This window comes from Pezoporus wallicus, unplaced genomic scaffold (assembly GCF_028554395.1).
Source record: "Pezoporus wallicus isolate ANWC-B61680 ecotype Strahan unplaced genomic scaffold, APGP_CSIRO_Pwel_v1 contig_1278, whole genome shotgun sequence".
In the NCBI taxonomy this organism is placed as follows: domain Eukaryota; kingdom Metazoa; phylum Chordata; class Aves; order Psittaciformes; family Psittacidae; genus Pezoporus; species Pezoporus wallicus.
In genome coordinates, this window is record NW_026640895.1 from 443,645 (window position 1) to 460,164 (window position 16,520).

The following is a 16,520-nucleotide window of genomic DNA, read 5'->3' on the forward strand; positions in this document are numbered from 1 at the left end:
CTGAGCAAGAAAGTTGCTTTCCCCTCCTTGTAGGACTTGAGGATAGAAGACATGGGTCAGCTGCCATGAGCTTGGCACAGGAATAAACCTTGATGATGAAATATTCAGTTGGATCGAAGAGAATTAAGCCTGTCTCAGTAACAGACCTTCTTAGCAGCAGTTTATTTTTATGATACATGCTGTCAAAATGTGTCAGACATTAAAAAATTTTCAGTCATTTCCTCCCTCTCTTTAAGGTATTGTCTGTTGCTTGCATGGGCTACCTTTAGTAACTCCTGAGGACAATGTTATGCAATCAGGAAAGGAAAAAGAGACTTACAGTTCTCACCTTTATGTGATTACTCTTAGTTACACATGACCTGTTATTACACATTTGGCATAACTGAATGGGAATGATGTAGAAGGTATATGAAAAAGAATACAGAAGCTGAGAAAATATGCTGAAGGTCTGAATATGCAAATATATCTACAAGATTCTTTTATGGAGCTGTTTGGACGTAACTATTGAATCAAGTCTTCAGATACATGATTGTCTTTTTACAAGTACATGACTGAATTTTATGAAGTTTTGTTACAACTGTTAGTATACATGCAGCTATATAAAGAACAACTGTCAAATACAAAGGTTTTTGTAGATCATTTTTATATTGGGATCACATCATGTCTGTGACAATAGATCATAGTTTCTGGTCTTCTAAATGCTGTTTTTAGTTAATGGCATAAAATGCAGTACATGAAAGTATAGCAACTGTATAAACTATAAATGTTCAAACTGTCAACATACTGATACTATCCAAGCTAAGGATATTCAAGAACACCAAAACCTGCCATTTGTTAGAAAGAGATAAAAAGAAAGAAACAACCTAGCTCCTAGACAGCAACATATAAATCCCAAGATCTTCTCACTGTTTCTTATCTTCCTGAGATATTAAAAATCATTGGTCCATTCTGAAATCAGTAATTAAGGCTAACCTTTATTTCTTGCATGATTCTTTTAAGAATGTTTGCCAGTTACAAGCAAACTGCATTTACTTACAACCAAGTCAAAAGTAAGTACAGAGCAGAAAGATGTTTTAGTCTCACAATATCTAAGTTTGGTTTCTATGATTCCATATTTACTTATTGTTAATTATGTAGTCTTGCCACCAGTTTCTCTTCCTAGAAGCAGATCCCCTTCAAACAGCTGAGGACGTCTGCTACCAGACCAAATACATCAATCTCAGCTTTCTTAGATGCCACTTGGACAAGAATTAGTCGATATTCTAAGCTTAAGAAAACTTACCAGTCAATGATATTGATCAATGGGAGTTGCAGAGAAAGAAAATATACAATTTAAATTATGGCTATCCTAGCTAAATGGAAATTCATTTGCCCTGTATAATAAAAACTCTGCATTCCAGGAAATCTGAGTGACCTTAAAGTTGGTAATAATCATGAAGAAAAACTCAACTATTACTTTTTTTTCCTGATTGCAAAGAAATCACAAGTAGCACACATTTTTGTCTCAGACTGGTTTATATAATGTTTAAACCACTCCTCAAACAATATCTCTTCACATTCAGTTTTATGAGCTTAACTAGTCTAGCCAAGTGAGAAATGCGAAGGTTTGACAGTGCAGATGTTCTCAGCAGTTTAGAACATGGTTCTCTTTCCTACCATATATTAATGAATTAATGTTTCAGAACTGTGTTTATAATGGTATATGATATTCTTTCAGAATATAATTAGTAGTTTACAGGCTTATGCAGAGGTGGTGAAGATCATGATACCAGACCAGAGAACATTACTAAGCACCAATGTTATCACAATAAGGATGGAGGGGCTGACATTACATTTATTGAGGCGTTTGGATCCAGCTGGCTCCTGACAAACTCCTCTACAGATTATTTTATCCAGCAAGATATTTTACTACCTTGAAGTGTTCAGGACATTCCAACTCTGCCAATTATAAATGAATAATGTGTCTAAGACTTTACTCTTTTTGGTTTCCAGGTAAAAATTGAACCAGTGCTATGAATATTTTAACTTCCTTCCTCTTTGTCCCCACATGCCTTCAAACTTCAAACTCCAACAGCTTCCTATACAAGAGCAAGAAACTCTCCTATCTTTATCCCCTGTTTCTCCTTCTCTTCTGCTATCATACACACTTAACATGGTACTGGTACACTGCTCATAAGCCATGCAGTTTGAATACTCACTAATAAGCCACAGTTACATAAAAAAATTTTCCTATTTACTTTCTAATAAAATAATTCAGCTAATGAGAATAATTTCACAAAATAATTCTAAATTTGTTATGGGCTTTCCTTCCCTTTTGTTTTGCATCTTTGTTGCTCTTTTCAAACATCACTTGAGCTAGTGAAAGATACTGTTATGTTTACAAGCTGAAAACCTAACCAATCTATTTAATAGGCATGCTTACTAGGAAACAGTTATTGCTTCAAATAGTATCATTCATCCTAATATAACATTTGTTTTCAATTTCTAAAAACATGACTGACTCAGTCCCATGAGCTGAAACACGTTTAATGTCCTGTGATGCAATACAGCTGCAATTCAGAAAAAGAAAAATTAAGAGGCATAAGGGGACCATTTCACATTAAAATCACTGCATGGATGTGTTAAAGGTTGGCTTTTGTGATTAATTTGTAGCTGTTTAAATGATGACCCTTTACTGATACTTCAGTGCTTTGGCAAAGGAAGGCAGTGTAATTTCCAGTATTCACAGATCATTTAATTGGAAGCATAGACAGTAAAATACAGACCAAAAATCATTTAGGACGTTTGTGACTCTTATCAGGGGAAAATTTTATTGAATATTACAATTTCAGACTGAATGAAGCTTGCATTTATGAACTGGAAGTTCATAAAACTGCTTGCGATATGGGAAAAATATAAAAATGCTAGATTTTTATTGAGGAACTTAGTATGATTAATTAGATTCCAACCCCACAGAAATTCTGCAGTAGTTATGATAAGGGCAATATTTATAGTATTCTCTCCTTTTCCTCTTAGGAAAATAGAACACAGTTGAAAATCTCCCTTCTATCCAGGAAGGAGCAAAAATGACTCTTATGAAACTACTGAACATCAGCACTGAAGGGATACATCTGACTGAAATAGCAAGACCTTCTGCGAAGAGAAACTAATGGAATTTCAAATTCCATTTTAGAAGAGATCATAAAATCATAGAATTACAGAATAGTTTGGGTTGCAAAGGAATTTACGATCATCTAGTTCCAACCCCCCTGCCATAGGCAGGCACACCTCACACTAAACTATGTCCAGCCGGGCCTTGAACACTGCCAGGGATGGAGAATTCACAACTTCCTTGGGCAGCTTATTCCAATGCCTCACCACCCTCACAGGAAAAAATTTCCTCCTCATATCCAATCTAAACTTCCCCTGTTTAAGTTTTAACCCGTTACCCCTTGTCCTGTCACTACAGTCCCTAATGAAGAGTCCCTCCCCAGCATCCCTATAGGCCCCCTTCAGATACTGGAAGGCTGCTAGGAGGTCTCCATGCAGCCTTCTCTTCTCCAGGATGAACAGCCCCCAACTTTCTCAGCCTATCTTCATATGGGAGCTACTCCAGCCCCCTGATCATCCTCGTGGCCCTCCTCTGGACTTATTCCAACAGTTCCATGTCCTTTTTATGTTGAGGACAGCAGAACTGCACACAATACTCCAAGTGAGGTCCCACGAGAGCAGAGTAGAGGGGCAGGATCACCTCCTTCCATCTCCTGGTCACGCTCCTTTTGATGCAGCCCAGGATATGGTTGGCTTTCTGGGCTTCCAGCACACAGTGAAGCCTGCTCATGTTCAGTTTCTCGTCGACCAACACCCCCAAGCCTTTCTCCTCAGGTCTGCTCTGACTCTCTTCTTTGCCCAACCTGTAGCTGTGCCTAGGCTTGCTCTGACTCAGGTGTAGGGCCTTGAACTTGGCATGGTTAAACTTCATGAGGTTGGCATCAGCCCACCTCACAAGCGTGTCGAGGTCACTCTGGATGGTATTCCTTCCCTCCAGTGTATCAACCAAACCACACAGCTTGGTGTCATTGGCAAACCTGCTGAGGGCGCACTCAATCCCACTGTCCATGTCAGCGACAAAGATGTTGAACAAGGCAGGTCCCATCACCAAGCCCTGAGGGACACAATTTGTTACAGGTCTCCAGCTGGACAGGGAGCCGTTGCCCACAACTCTTTGTGTGTAGCCATTCAGCCAGTTCTTTATCCACCGAGTGGTCCATCCATCAAATTGATGTCTCTCCAATTTAGAGACAAGGATGTCATGTGGGACAGTGTTGAGCGCTTTGCACAAGTCCAGGTAGATGACATCAACTGCTCTACCCCTGTCCATCAGTTCTGTAGCCCCATCAGAGAAGGCCACCAAATTGGTAAGGCAGGATTTCCCCTTAGTGAAGCCATGCTGGCTGTCACCAAGAACCTTGTTGTTTTTCATGTGCCTTAGCATGCTTCCAAGGGAATCTGCTCCAAGATTTTGCCAGGCACAGAGGTGAGACTGACTGGTCTCTAGTTCCCAGGGTCATCCATTTTCCCCTTCTTGAAAATGGGGGTTATATTACTGTTACCAGACTGCTTCAAAAATTCTGGTACTGGCTTAAAAGGGACCTTTGAGAACTGATCTGCAAGTGTACAATGACTTTCTTTTACTCTCATTGTGGTTATGGTTGGATAGCAGCAATTAGGTGTGGTATACAAAACATTTTTAGGTGTACTGCTTCACTAAAAAACTTTAGCCATTTTCTTCATCTCTATACTATGCATGAAGGCAACCACTTTTGCCACTGAAGTCACACAAAGCTTCTTAAAATGAACAAGGGAAAAAAAAATCTGAAAATTGGATGTTTCACTGCAAGTAGATAAAGCTCTGCCTAAAGTTCCCTGTAGTTTCCAGATAGCTGGCAAAAGCATAAGAGACTCACATATAGAAAGTCAGCCTCAGCTATTTCTTCATTTACAGAGCTTTATAAAGCTTTTACTTTCAGTCCATACGTTCTCAGAATTCTAGCATTATCATAAATTCTTCAAATATAACAGCTCCAGTTTTAAGCCCAATTTTTTTTTTTTTTAATAATATTTGATAGCAGAAGTGTAATAATGTTCAGGAAGTAAGTTTGTTCTTCTAATCCTAAATTCAGTTCTGGAGAGATCAAACACAAGAAGCTGTCTTAGCAAATTTTATGATGAACATAAATAAACTCTCAAAATATTAAATACACAGAATCAAGACTCCAGAAATTTTCTGCAACAAATCGCATGTAAAGGGAATAATTATTTATGAAATAACTTGAAAAGCTGAGTTTTCAATGCAGGATAAAGGTGTAGCACTAGTAATGTCCAACAAAACAAACAAAAAAACTTTTTGACGCTTCTAACAAAAATATTCCACTACAGGAATTCAAATCCTCTCACCAGACTTTAAATTGAGGTCTTTCATGAGCTACAACTTCACACAAATGCAAGACTCCTATACAGCTTCAAAGCAATGCAGGAATGTGGTGTGGATGTGCAAATGTAAACAGCAATTTCACTAGCTGACAGCTCAGAAGTATTAGAAATACTTTGCATGTTTAGTAAATTATTTTAGCAGTGGAGAAATATATACCATGTTGAACTACATTAGAGGCAGTTTCTGAGCACACTGAAAATGTGACAACTGTTTACCTGAAGTTACATTTTTGCACTGCAATTACATTTAGGAGGTTTCTGTAGAACTAATTTGAAGGATTTTGTCTGATAATCTTTATTCACTTTTACACTCATTCATTCACTCACCACCCTAAGGATCCACTACTTACAGAAGGATTCTGTGGATTTTCCCCTCAATGCCATTCTGAGGCCATTCTGCATGCCAAAAGGCTGCCCTTGCATTCACCTCAACATCAAGCAATGTGGCCCATATCAAGAATAGTAGAGAAACTGTAAGGTTGAAGAACATACCAAAGAGGATGACAGTGTATAAAGGGGAGGTTAAACACACTACATAATTCAGCTTGGAGCAGAGAAGACTCAAGAGAAAGGAAGATATGAAAGAACAGCATAAACTCGTTCTATGTGGAGGAGTTGAAAAGGAAATGACTATTCATCTTTTGCCTGCAACGCAAGAAATAGGATCACGAAATGATGAGACAGGAAATTTAGAACAAACAGGAAGTTGCTTTTCCTGTAGTACGTCATTAAATTGTGACACTCATTGTTACAAAATACCATGGAGTAAAGGATCCATTAAGGGTTATTAACCAACAAGTTACAGACACAACATCTTCTACAGAAATCTTTTTATTAGACTGGAATTTGGATATCTATGGAAATAAGATTCTAGACATGTCATGGGAAAGAAGCTTAAAAGCCCTGTCTAAATTTGGTCTCATGGTCCCACACACTTAAAAGAAAGCACCACCATTCCATTCCTTTCCCCTCATCCACCCCCTGCCTCATCTACTAATCAGATCTTCAAGGCCCCTGCCTTTCTATCAATACTTCTGTCTTTTCTGACACTTAGGAACTATGAGATTGAAAAGGGAGAGAACTATTTCTGAGACATGTTTCTCTTCCTTAAAAGAGACAGAATATCAGAGTACCTCTGTCTGTTTCTTTTCTGAAATCATGAATTGTTGGGTGGAAAAAAAAATCCAACAACCAAACCTCTCATTGTTCTGCATGTAAAATGAAATATAGCAGAAATTATACGACAACTGAAAAGTTTATTGACCCTATTTCATACTGCTTCTGTTTCTTACCTTGTTTTTCCTTCAGAGTTGATTGCTGATTTTATATAGCAATATGTGATATAATCCTGCTTTTCATAGAGGATTTTTATATATATATATACCTGACTGTAAATCATGGTTATCACCTGATTTCTTCAACTAGATACATAAAGAAAATACATTAGAATAAATTGTATTTCTCTGCACTGTTTTATCTGTGCACAACTATTTTCTGTGATTTTTTATTTAATCCAGTTGTCAGTTATCCTCCTTATTTTCCGACTTCTCTCAATACAATCTTACATATTCAGTGTACTGCATTCTCTATTTAGCATCTAACAGTAACTTCCCAAGAGATATCTACTCTGTGAGATTGTTGAGTTTCAGTGTACATTTTACATTCTTTGTACTGTACAATGCATTCACAAAGCATTCTTGTCATTATGCAATCCACTTAAGAAAGACCTATTTTAATTTACTGAAATAAAATTTAGTGAAATAGAGTTTAGAAAAATGCATTTTGAGGTTAATTTTAAAACACACAACTTACTGTGACTTGTTACCTTAAAGACAGATCTATGCATGAACAGTTATAGTAAATACAGAAAATGATACTTGTGAGTAATTTATGAGAGGAAGTACATGGTGATCCTATCATCAATAAACAGAATTGAAATTACAGCAAAGCAAACAAGTCAATGAGCAGAAATTACACTGCTTGCTGCTACTTCCTTGCTTTCTTTGCATTTCAACCTGTTTTGCATTCTCAGAGTGGAATGTTTTGAGGAGTTGTTTTGTAGTTTTGCATATTTCTGTGCTTTAATTACATTTTCATGTGGAGTATGTAGGAGAGCTATTACCCTATCTGTGTTGGAAGTAGAAAGGTGAACTGATGCTACCTGAAAATGAATTAAAGAAGGTGGGAAGAAATGTGTTCTGCAGAGCTGGGTAGCAGGATGACCTTGAAAGTACCTGCTGAACACTGAGGTGTTTCTCAGTTTCAGAGTTGTTCTGGAGCCCTCCCTGACTCTAGGTATTTGTATACCTATTGTGGTCAACAGCTGGTTTCTTTTCTTAACACCAGCTGCCTTCATGATCTCTGCTTCTGAAGTCAGAACACTACCATATGCCATTTGTTATACTTGGGGTTTAGACTGATAGAACAGTGATGAGGTTCCAGACTGTCATCTAGACACAATATTTCATTTGTTAAGTACAAAGCTAAAAAGACATAATACCAGGCCTCCACAGCTCGTGTTAGGTTTTTTTATTTTTCAGTACCAATAACAGTTCAAATGTATTGTGTACTGTTCACAGGTATCTGTCTACAAAACTTTTATGTATTTATATTTATTTATTTTTTTATTTACTTATTATTTCTCTCCTCTTTTGGAAACTCAGAAATAAGCATAAATTAGTCCTCAAGCTTGAAGCTGACAGGACTTTTGTATAGCAAACCTTTTTTTGACGTCCATCTCAAGACGCCTCTTTTTTTTTTTTTTTTTCCCACAGAGAACTAATGTATCTATAGGATACATTCAGAAGATAAAACAAATGTTATCTTCCCACTTCAGATTTGGTTCAAACTGAAGTGGCTGCAATATGCTAATAATGTAGTGAGATTTTACACAGAAAACAGAGCATAAAACCCTGAGGCTTCTCTGATGAGTTCATAGCAAAGTTCTTGCTAGGCCTCTGTTTTCTTAGACCAAGTGGTGAAAAGAATAAACACCCTTATCAATTTGTCTGACGATACTCCACTGACAGCTGAAGAGCTTCGGTACTGGTGCTACTTCGGATATTTCTTTTCTTTAACCTCAGCAGTCATACCAGCGTGAATTCTCCATAATGGTGTGGAAAGTCAGATTGTGATAGATTAATACCACTAAGCATTTCACTTTGCTTAATCACGTAATGAAAATCATGGGGGCTTTGATGTAGAAGTTTCAAAGTAGCGGTAAAATGAGCTTGGATAGCCTCATAAGAATTTTTAAACAACTCAAAAATGTTTTTAAAATTCAAGTGACAAAGGAAAAACAAACAAAAAAACCCAACAAACAATAAGGCACTGCAATAGGATTCACTTGGGACAACACTCATTGCAAAATCTGATAATAAGTGATGAGACCCCGAAGTAAGTCTATAAAAGTAGGAAAAGCAAAGAAAGATTAATATTATGGACAGAATACTTGTCAGAAAGCCTCCACAAAAAGATAACAGGACTATGAACACCCGGAGGTGTTCAAGGCCAGGCTTGACATAGCCTTGTGTAGCATGGTTTTGTGGGAGGTGTCCCTGCCCATGGCAGGAGGGCTGGAACTAGATGATCTTAAGGTCCTTTCCAACCCTAACTATTCTATGATTCTATTTTTAAAGCTGCATTTTAGTTCTAGAGACACAGGGAGATGATTTAAAAAAGCTTTCATGCTGATTACTTTAGATAAAAATACAGCCTGTTAGAAGTTAGCCAAACACACTGGATAGCCAAGTTGATGCAATGTGTTCCAGTATACAGTGTGTCCAGCAATATTCTGGAATTTACTGTAGGTACAGCTGGGAAATCTCAGAGATACCCATTTCCAGAATTTGGCTATTGGGTTATAAAAATATTTTCACATTTCCTGCAGATGGCTGGATTCTTTTCTTCACTCATAATTTTAATTCAGAACTCATTATGGACAGCTGCTGGCTCTGATAGAACCTAATTGCTCTTTTACTAGACTCAGCTGCAAGCAGTCAGATTTCCTTTTCCTTTGTAGAGTATATTATATACAAACATGGGCGGGGAGAAAAATAACCAATTAACTAAATACGTATGTATAAAATGACTCACTAAGAGTGCTGATCAAATAATGTATCAAACTACAGCTTAGGTCAAAGGAAATTACAGGCCTTGTAGGACATGATAATATACATATGGAAATAATTATCAGCACCAACATATTTGTAATTTCAGATAACACATGGAAAAGGGATGGTTTCTGTTAAAAAAAAAAAACCTACAGAAATTTTTTACATTTTAATAAGGGGCAGGTTATTTCACTGAGTGAAAAGCCATCAGTCTCCAGACCTGCTCAACTGAAACCATTTGCTGCCCGAATCCAAGTTAGGCCTCAATACATCCACCAGACAACTTTTAGCAAGAAAATGTGCCATAATTATGGAATTGTTTTTGCTTCCTTACCTCTTACTAAAAAGTTAAGAAAACTGTGGAGTAGTTATTGTTACTAAGGCTACAGAAAAGGGTATGTAACAAGCAAGGGAGCAGAGATAGCCAGCCAAAAGACTAGGGATGTGAGGATTCCCTTCCAATTCTCTCTACATGGTAAGTGCTAAAGCAGTTTGGGATATTTTGCTATCCTAGTTTGCTATGATGGATGAAGACAAGTGAAAGTTGTAGACATGTAAAACAATAAACAGTGTTAAAAATGTTTTTGCCTTTCTTTCTTCTCCTCTTTACCTAAAAACATTCAGTGAAATGAGCAGACACGTTTAAAGCAGTAAATAGGTAGCTTCTTACATAATGTGTGAAACTACTTGTCAGAGAATAATACTTCGACAAGAAAAAACTCAAAGATAAGACTGTTTTAGTTCTTTAAAATGTGTACATATGTGCATATATGTACAATCATGAATATGAACAATGAGATATCCACCAGTTTCTCTAGGCAGGTAAAGAAATAACCACGGAAAAGAATTTAAATCCTCACGAAGTAGGGCTATACTAGTCACTAACTGCTTGCTGCTTGCAAGGAAACTTTATTGAAATAATTGTTGACACTGGAGTTCCATACTTTCCCCTAAAAGTTTTGACATTTGCCATTGTCAGAGTCAGGCCCAGATAGACCACTAATTATATCTAGTAATAGTATTCACTATGATCCTTTACGGATTTCTGACTTCTACCAGAAACAAAATCTTGCCCTATGCAGTCACAGCATCTTTTTAGGATTTCAAAAGATAATCGTGCCCTAAGTTACATCAGTGAGGGTATAATCCCCTAAACCACAGGCTAAGTGCCAGCCAAAGATGGCTTTATACACATTGGACTGGTTTAATCAAAAAGACCACAAGTAGGTATTTTCCATTATTTGAACCTGCATGAAGAAATAGAATCATAGAATCATACTTGTTTTTTGTATGCCTTGAATTTTTAATAGTGGTTCCAGTGATACCTTTTGATGCTTACAAAAAAGGAAGCATATACTGTATATACAGCAGCTTCAGTTCAGGTTTTAGGAAAGGGTTTTCACTGTGCAGAACTGGTTTAGAGAAAACTTGAAAGTGGATCAGCATCAGTTTGCTGGTGTCTGGCAGCTCACGGAGGATTTTCTAGATAATGTAGCACAGCATTTTTCTATTCAAACTAAAAATATCAAGGTACCCCAGCCAATCTTTAAGGACCCTGCACACTGTCACAATGACTATTGTATGGTAACCCTTGTCATGTTCATAATTCCAGGTTTTTGTATATGAGCACCTAAATTTAAAGAAACAAGTTAAGTTAATAAGAGCCAAACTGCCCTTCATTTAAAGAGTGATCAGTTGAGGAAGATAACCGGCATGTTTTCAATCAAGATAATCCTAACTAAAGACACTCAAATGTGAAACAGAAAAAAAAATCCAGCATTACACATTTGTTAGTGGCTCTACCAGCACACTGCCAGAGACTCTGTTTTGGCCTATATGCATGAGCATAGCAGAGTAATTAGCTTGTACATTGAGTATAAAACATCCAGGGTTTTCAACTGTGAAGCTTTAGGAATATAAATTATCAGAACCTGGAAAGTTTTTATGGTGATATGAAGTCAAATCCCAACTTGATGACCGCCTCAATCACTGTGCTGATGGAACATCAGCATTTTGTTTCTGCCAAATAGCATTTATCAACCTTCCTTCTAGACTCTTTCTCACTTTCCAGTAGACTCTGTAATTTCAATAACTAAATGAAGACAGAACAACCATCCAAAAATTTCAAAATTAAGAGAATCCATTTCCAGTTCCTCAGGGATCAGCGTCCCAAAACATCAAACTCTGTAAGCCTTGGTGTACTTTGTATAAGGTACATGTAGAAATGAAGTCACTCCCAAGAGGAAAGGTAGAAATGAAATGACACCCACTCAGACTATCAGTTACAAATAGAATACAATGAAAAATACAGACATGTACTCATTGCTGTATTTTTACATTAAGAGGAACATAATGTCCTAAGCAGGGTCACCTTCTATGCATTATTTTAAGAACAGAATTTAACAACAGCCTTCTCCTTCTTCTGTTGTTTGTTATTGTGAGCAAAGACTTTGGGAAAGTAGATGGCTTAATGAGGGTATATGGTGACCTACAACTAACAGGTGGAGAAGAAATAGTGTTACAGTGTTTTTTACATAGATTATACCCAGCATAGTCTAATATACAGTAGCAACCCAACAGCTGCTTGATAAAGACATGTGGGTAAAGCAAAGAAAGTTTAGAATATTTGTGATATCAAAATACTTGTCATACTAAAATGCCTTTACTATCTTTTCCTCTCCAGAGCCTTCAGCTGTCCAGGAAAGTTAGGAAAGATCCTGAGTTGCTCTCAGGGTAGAGAAATGGAAGGGATGAGGAAGCTTTTAGTATTTTTCAATCTTATTTGAGAGATTTCTGAATATGTACTGGGGGGATTTTTCCCCACCCCCCCTCCCCGTGAAAAAGGATAGGCAGTCATCTGCAACCTACTCACTACAAGGATTAGAAAATGAACACTTGTGAGGCATGTGGTTAAAGCAGTAGGGAGGTTCAAATGATACAGAGATGAATTAAACAATCCACTGGAAAATAACTGCCTCATGTATATATATTTTTGATTTTACTTTTCATTCTGAAATGACCAAAAATTAGGTAAGTATTCTACTTTAAGAAATACAAGATTGCATTATGTTTTCTTTTTAAAATTGTTTTTACTGTATTAAATGGTTATGTTACTATACTCAGAGATGTATTTACCTAAAAAAGTCACATTTTTCCAAAAAATCCAAGTTTTTATCTGCAATAGCAGCATTAACAGTACCTGACAAAACTTCACAAAGTGTCTTAAAGATATGCCCTTTGGAGCTGGTATTAAAAAGAAAGATCCAAACATATGGGATTGCGTTTACATGTTAAGCTTTTATGTAGTGCTACTCAACCAACTACTGAAGTTTCTGTGATGTTCTGAAAACATAGCGGCTAAAGCTGCAAACACCCTCTGGTGCTATTTTATTGTGATCTGATTAGCACCTGTTTGCCTGAACTAATCCAACTTCAAACAAAAACGCGCGCTTTCCTCACTATCATTAGACCACACATTACAGTCTCAGCAATGCAGAATCCTGGGGTTTAAGCCTGCAGTTTTGCACTAAATAAACCCTTTTTTCTAGATCAGCTCTGCAAAATAGGGCAAATCGTGTGGAGAGAACAGCTGGATTGGAATATTACTCAACTTCTGTGCAAAGGGACTGAGAGGATACAGTCTTACAAAATGTAAGATTCTGTAAATGAGAAATCATCTACCTGCATCATGGATTTTACCCACCACAAAAACTGTCTTCACACAAGAAGACTTTACCCACCACACTTGTTCTAAATAAGACAAGTCAACATTTGAGCACACAGCGTGAAAAGTATCTACAAAAATGATGGTAATGCTAAATTTCTTTTGTGTTATTAGTTTTTTTTGCATGCAATTTTACCTTGTATTTAGCTGCTTTCCTCTACTGAAAATAACAATATTGCTGTCGCTGGAAGAATGTAACTAAAGCAAGGATCACGGAACATGGCAGTTTATAACAAATACACTTCTAAACTTAACTTTACCTTGATTTGCTAACCAAGTGGATATAGAGAGTAAACTATGGGTTTTTTCCCTTGGAAAAAAAGAAATGTGCAAAAGCATTATGCATTTATATTATTACCACTGCACCTTTTTCATGCAGGTAGTCCTACCAGAATTTCTGATTATGTAAATTAAAAAATCTGCATTTAGATCAGTCTTTGATATTACATTTAGTGCTTCACAATCCTTTCAGCAATGATCTGTTTTCTCCTTAAAAATAAAATAGCTTTATCTGTATTTTAATTACCTTTTCAGCTTAAAAATCTGCCAACTTTTCTGCAGAGGTAAGAGCTTTGGCTGACAGAATGTACATATGAAATGCTCCGCATGTTTTTGACTTCTGTATTAGATTCAGATTCAATATGCAAAGGCAAGCAAACTGTTAATTAGCAAAAGTAGGTGTGCAAATAACATGCAAGATGTCTGCTGCATGGATATTAGTAACAAATAATTACTAATGTGATCATAAATTCTTATCATATAATTCTGTATTTTTGTTTTCATCACACAGAACTTCTTTTGAAGACTTCCACTGGCATTTGTTTAACATGGGTTTATCAGAACATACCTTACAAAGTCTAGTAATTTTGAATGGTAATATGGTAATACTTTTATTACATTCACAGTAATTTCACCAGTTAAGACTGCTTTTTTTTTTCTGGTCACTGTTTTGTGAACAGAATGCATTCAAATGCTTATAGGGTGAGTTTTACAGTTATCACTGTTTTCTACCTCAGAAGTTTTCTAAGCACACTGGAAGTTATTAAATAAATTCTTCATACACTCAACAACCATTTCCTAGGAACAGGATATTGAACTAGCTTATCAGCTACTGAGGTTTGATACAAACTGGTCTGGGGTCCCAATTCTCTACAAGATATATAGCCATATCCCAAAACCACCAAGAAAACTGGAAAAACCTCATACGCTCTTAACGTGAAGTGGACTGCAAGACAACTGTCAATATTAAGGCAGATCTGGAGAATGCAGTAAGGAAAATGTTGGGCTAAACCTTTCACTTAAAACACCTGCTTTTAAATACAGAGTAAATAGGGGGTTACTGTCTAAAGATCAAAATGCAGATAGCTGGCTCTTTCATTTGGTCCTCATCTAGTCAGGCTCCTGCTGCATTTACTGGGTGCTGACCTGAATCAAAAGTGAAAAGAAACTCTGCTTTTGAGTAGTAAGAAACTTTGTGCTAAATTCTCAGAAATGCTACAGATAAATAGCATCCCCCTGTACTGAGTTGCTTGCTAGATTTCATATTCCTTATTTTTTATGGCTTAAAAGCTTTGTAGAAATATGCTTCCATGGCTTCTTTGTACCTACTTTCTTACCAATTTTTTAAAAGTAAACCCCCTTATATTTATACTTCTATAATATGTCATTATGAGAATTTCCTGAGTTCTGACAGTTTTTTAGGTACTGGAAGAAACACAAAAGAAGGTATAAGTGTTGTTTCAGTTGTTTTACACTCCCCACTATAAATCCCATGTCCTGCTGAGGAGTAAACTCATTATTCCTTCCGTGGGGTATCTTGGAAAAGAATGGCCTACCATTGGTAAAGGATACAAGATATGGTCTTGTATTATATTATTTTGCTCTAGCAAAGAAAGTTTGAAATACATTTCTTATCTGGGTGATAGTAGTACATGAACTTTAATGAAAAGGGACTTAGGGAGTCCTGAACACAAAATGGGAGGCAGTGACAGATAAGATATAGAACAAGGAAAAGGGGACTTATTTTAAAAGGCTGCAGTGGCAGACTAGGAGCCAGCAAAGGAAGAAAGAAAAGCAAGAATTTTATCAAGAACAGATATCTCAGTGGAATAGGGTGACTACCAGAAGGAAGTGAAAGGTGACATGACAAAAACTGGCAGGAGAATGTTACCGTTAGAACAACAATCTTTCTTCAGAGAAAATACTAAACAGTTCCATGTAGGAACTTATTTCATATTGAAATTGTTCAGCAAGATGGTAAAAACCAGTGAAATGAATTTGAAAAACAGCAGAATCAAAGGACAGAAATAGAATATGAGAGTAATTCTCTAATACAGACACTGAAGAGAAAAAAAAAAAAAAAAAAAAAAGGAAGAAAAGAAATGACTGAAGATTAGAAGAATGAAGACATTCACAGAGTGAACAACAGAGAGGAGACTAAAGAAAAATCTGAAAGCAAGTAACATTCAAAACATAAAATGAAATTTATGTTTCAACATAAAATGAAATTTTTTTCTGAGCTTGAAATGAAGTGTGCAAGTATGTCCAGGACTTTAGTTTCAAACTAGAGTATAAAGTTTTTCATATTGCTGAATGAAACATGTTACCTTTTAGCTTAACAAAATTGTGCTGGTGCTCTGTCATTCTTGTTTGGATTTTCTTTTACCAGTTTAATAATGTCAAATTCAAAATGATAAGGCAACACAAGTCTCAAAATACAGTGTTGCTACGATATATCTGAAAACAAGACACCCACACTAACATTACTGCTGTAAGAAAGACTTCAGTAACTTAGTCTTGTTGGTCTACCAATTAGATAGTCAGCACATTAACACTTACGAGTTAATGAGTACATTCGTGAACTTTTGGCTGTCAACAGCCCTTGCTCCTACATGCATAGACACAGAAAAACCCCAATAAACAAAACAAACAAAAAAACCCCCACAAAACCCAAAACAAATAACAAAAACAAAACAACCCAAAAGCCGAGAGACATAAATCTGTAAATTTTCAAGAAATTTGGTTTCATTAATTCTGCTCATAGACAAATTGTTGGGATTGGGACTCAAAAGGCTTATTAAAATAATAGAATAGGTGGGAGTCTACATTTTAGAGGATAGCTTGTGTGAAATGCCTAAAATCTGAAAGTCCCAAGAAGCTATACATAAGGTGAAAAGCTTCAACAAATTTGTGACTAGAATATTCATGCTGTA

General features: G+C 36.5%; 1 protein-coding gene across 1 annotated transcript in view; it reads right to left on the reverse strand.

The window, feature by feature from the left end:
- PTPRD (protein tyrosine phosphatase receptor type D) overlaps positions 1-16,520 on the reverse strand; it is a 218,202-nt gene that overhangs the window by 17,409 nt on the left and 184,273 nt on the right. The window lies entirely within an intron of this gene.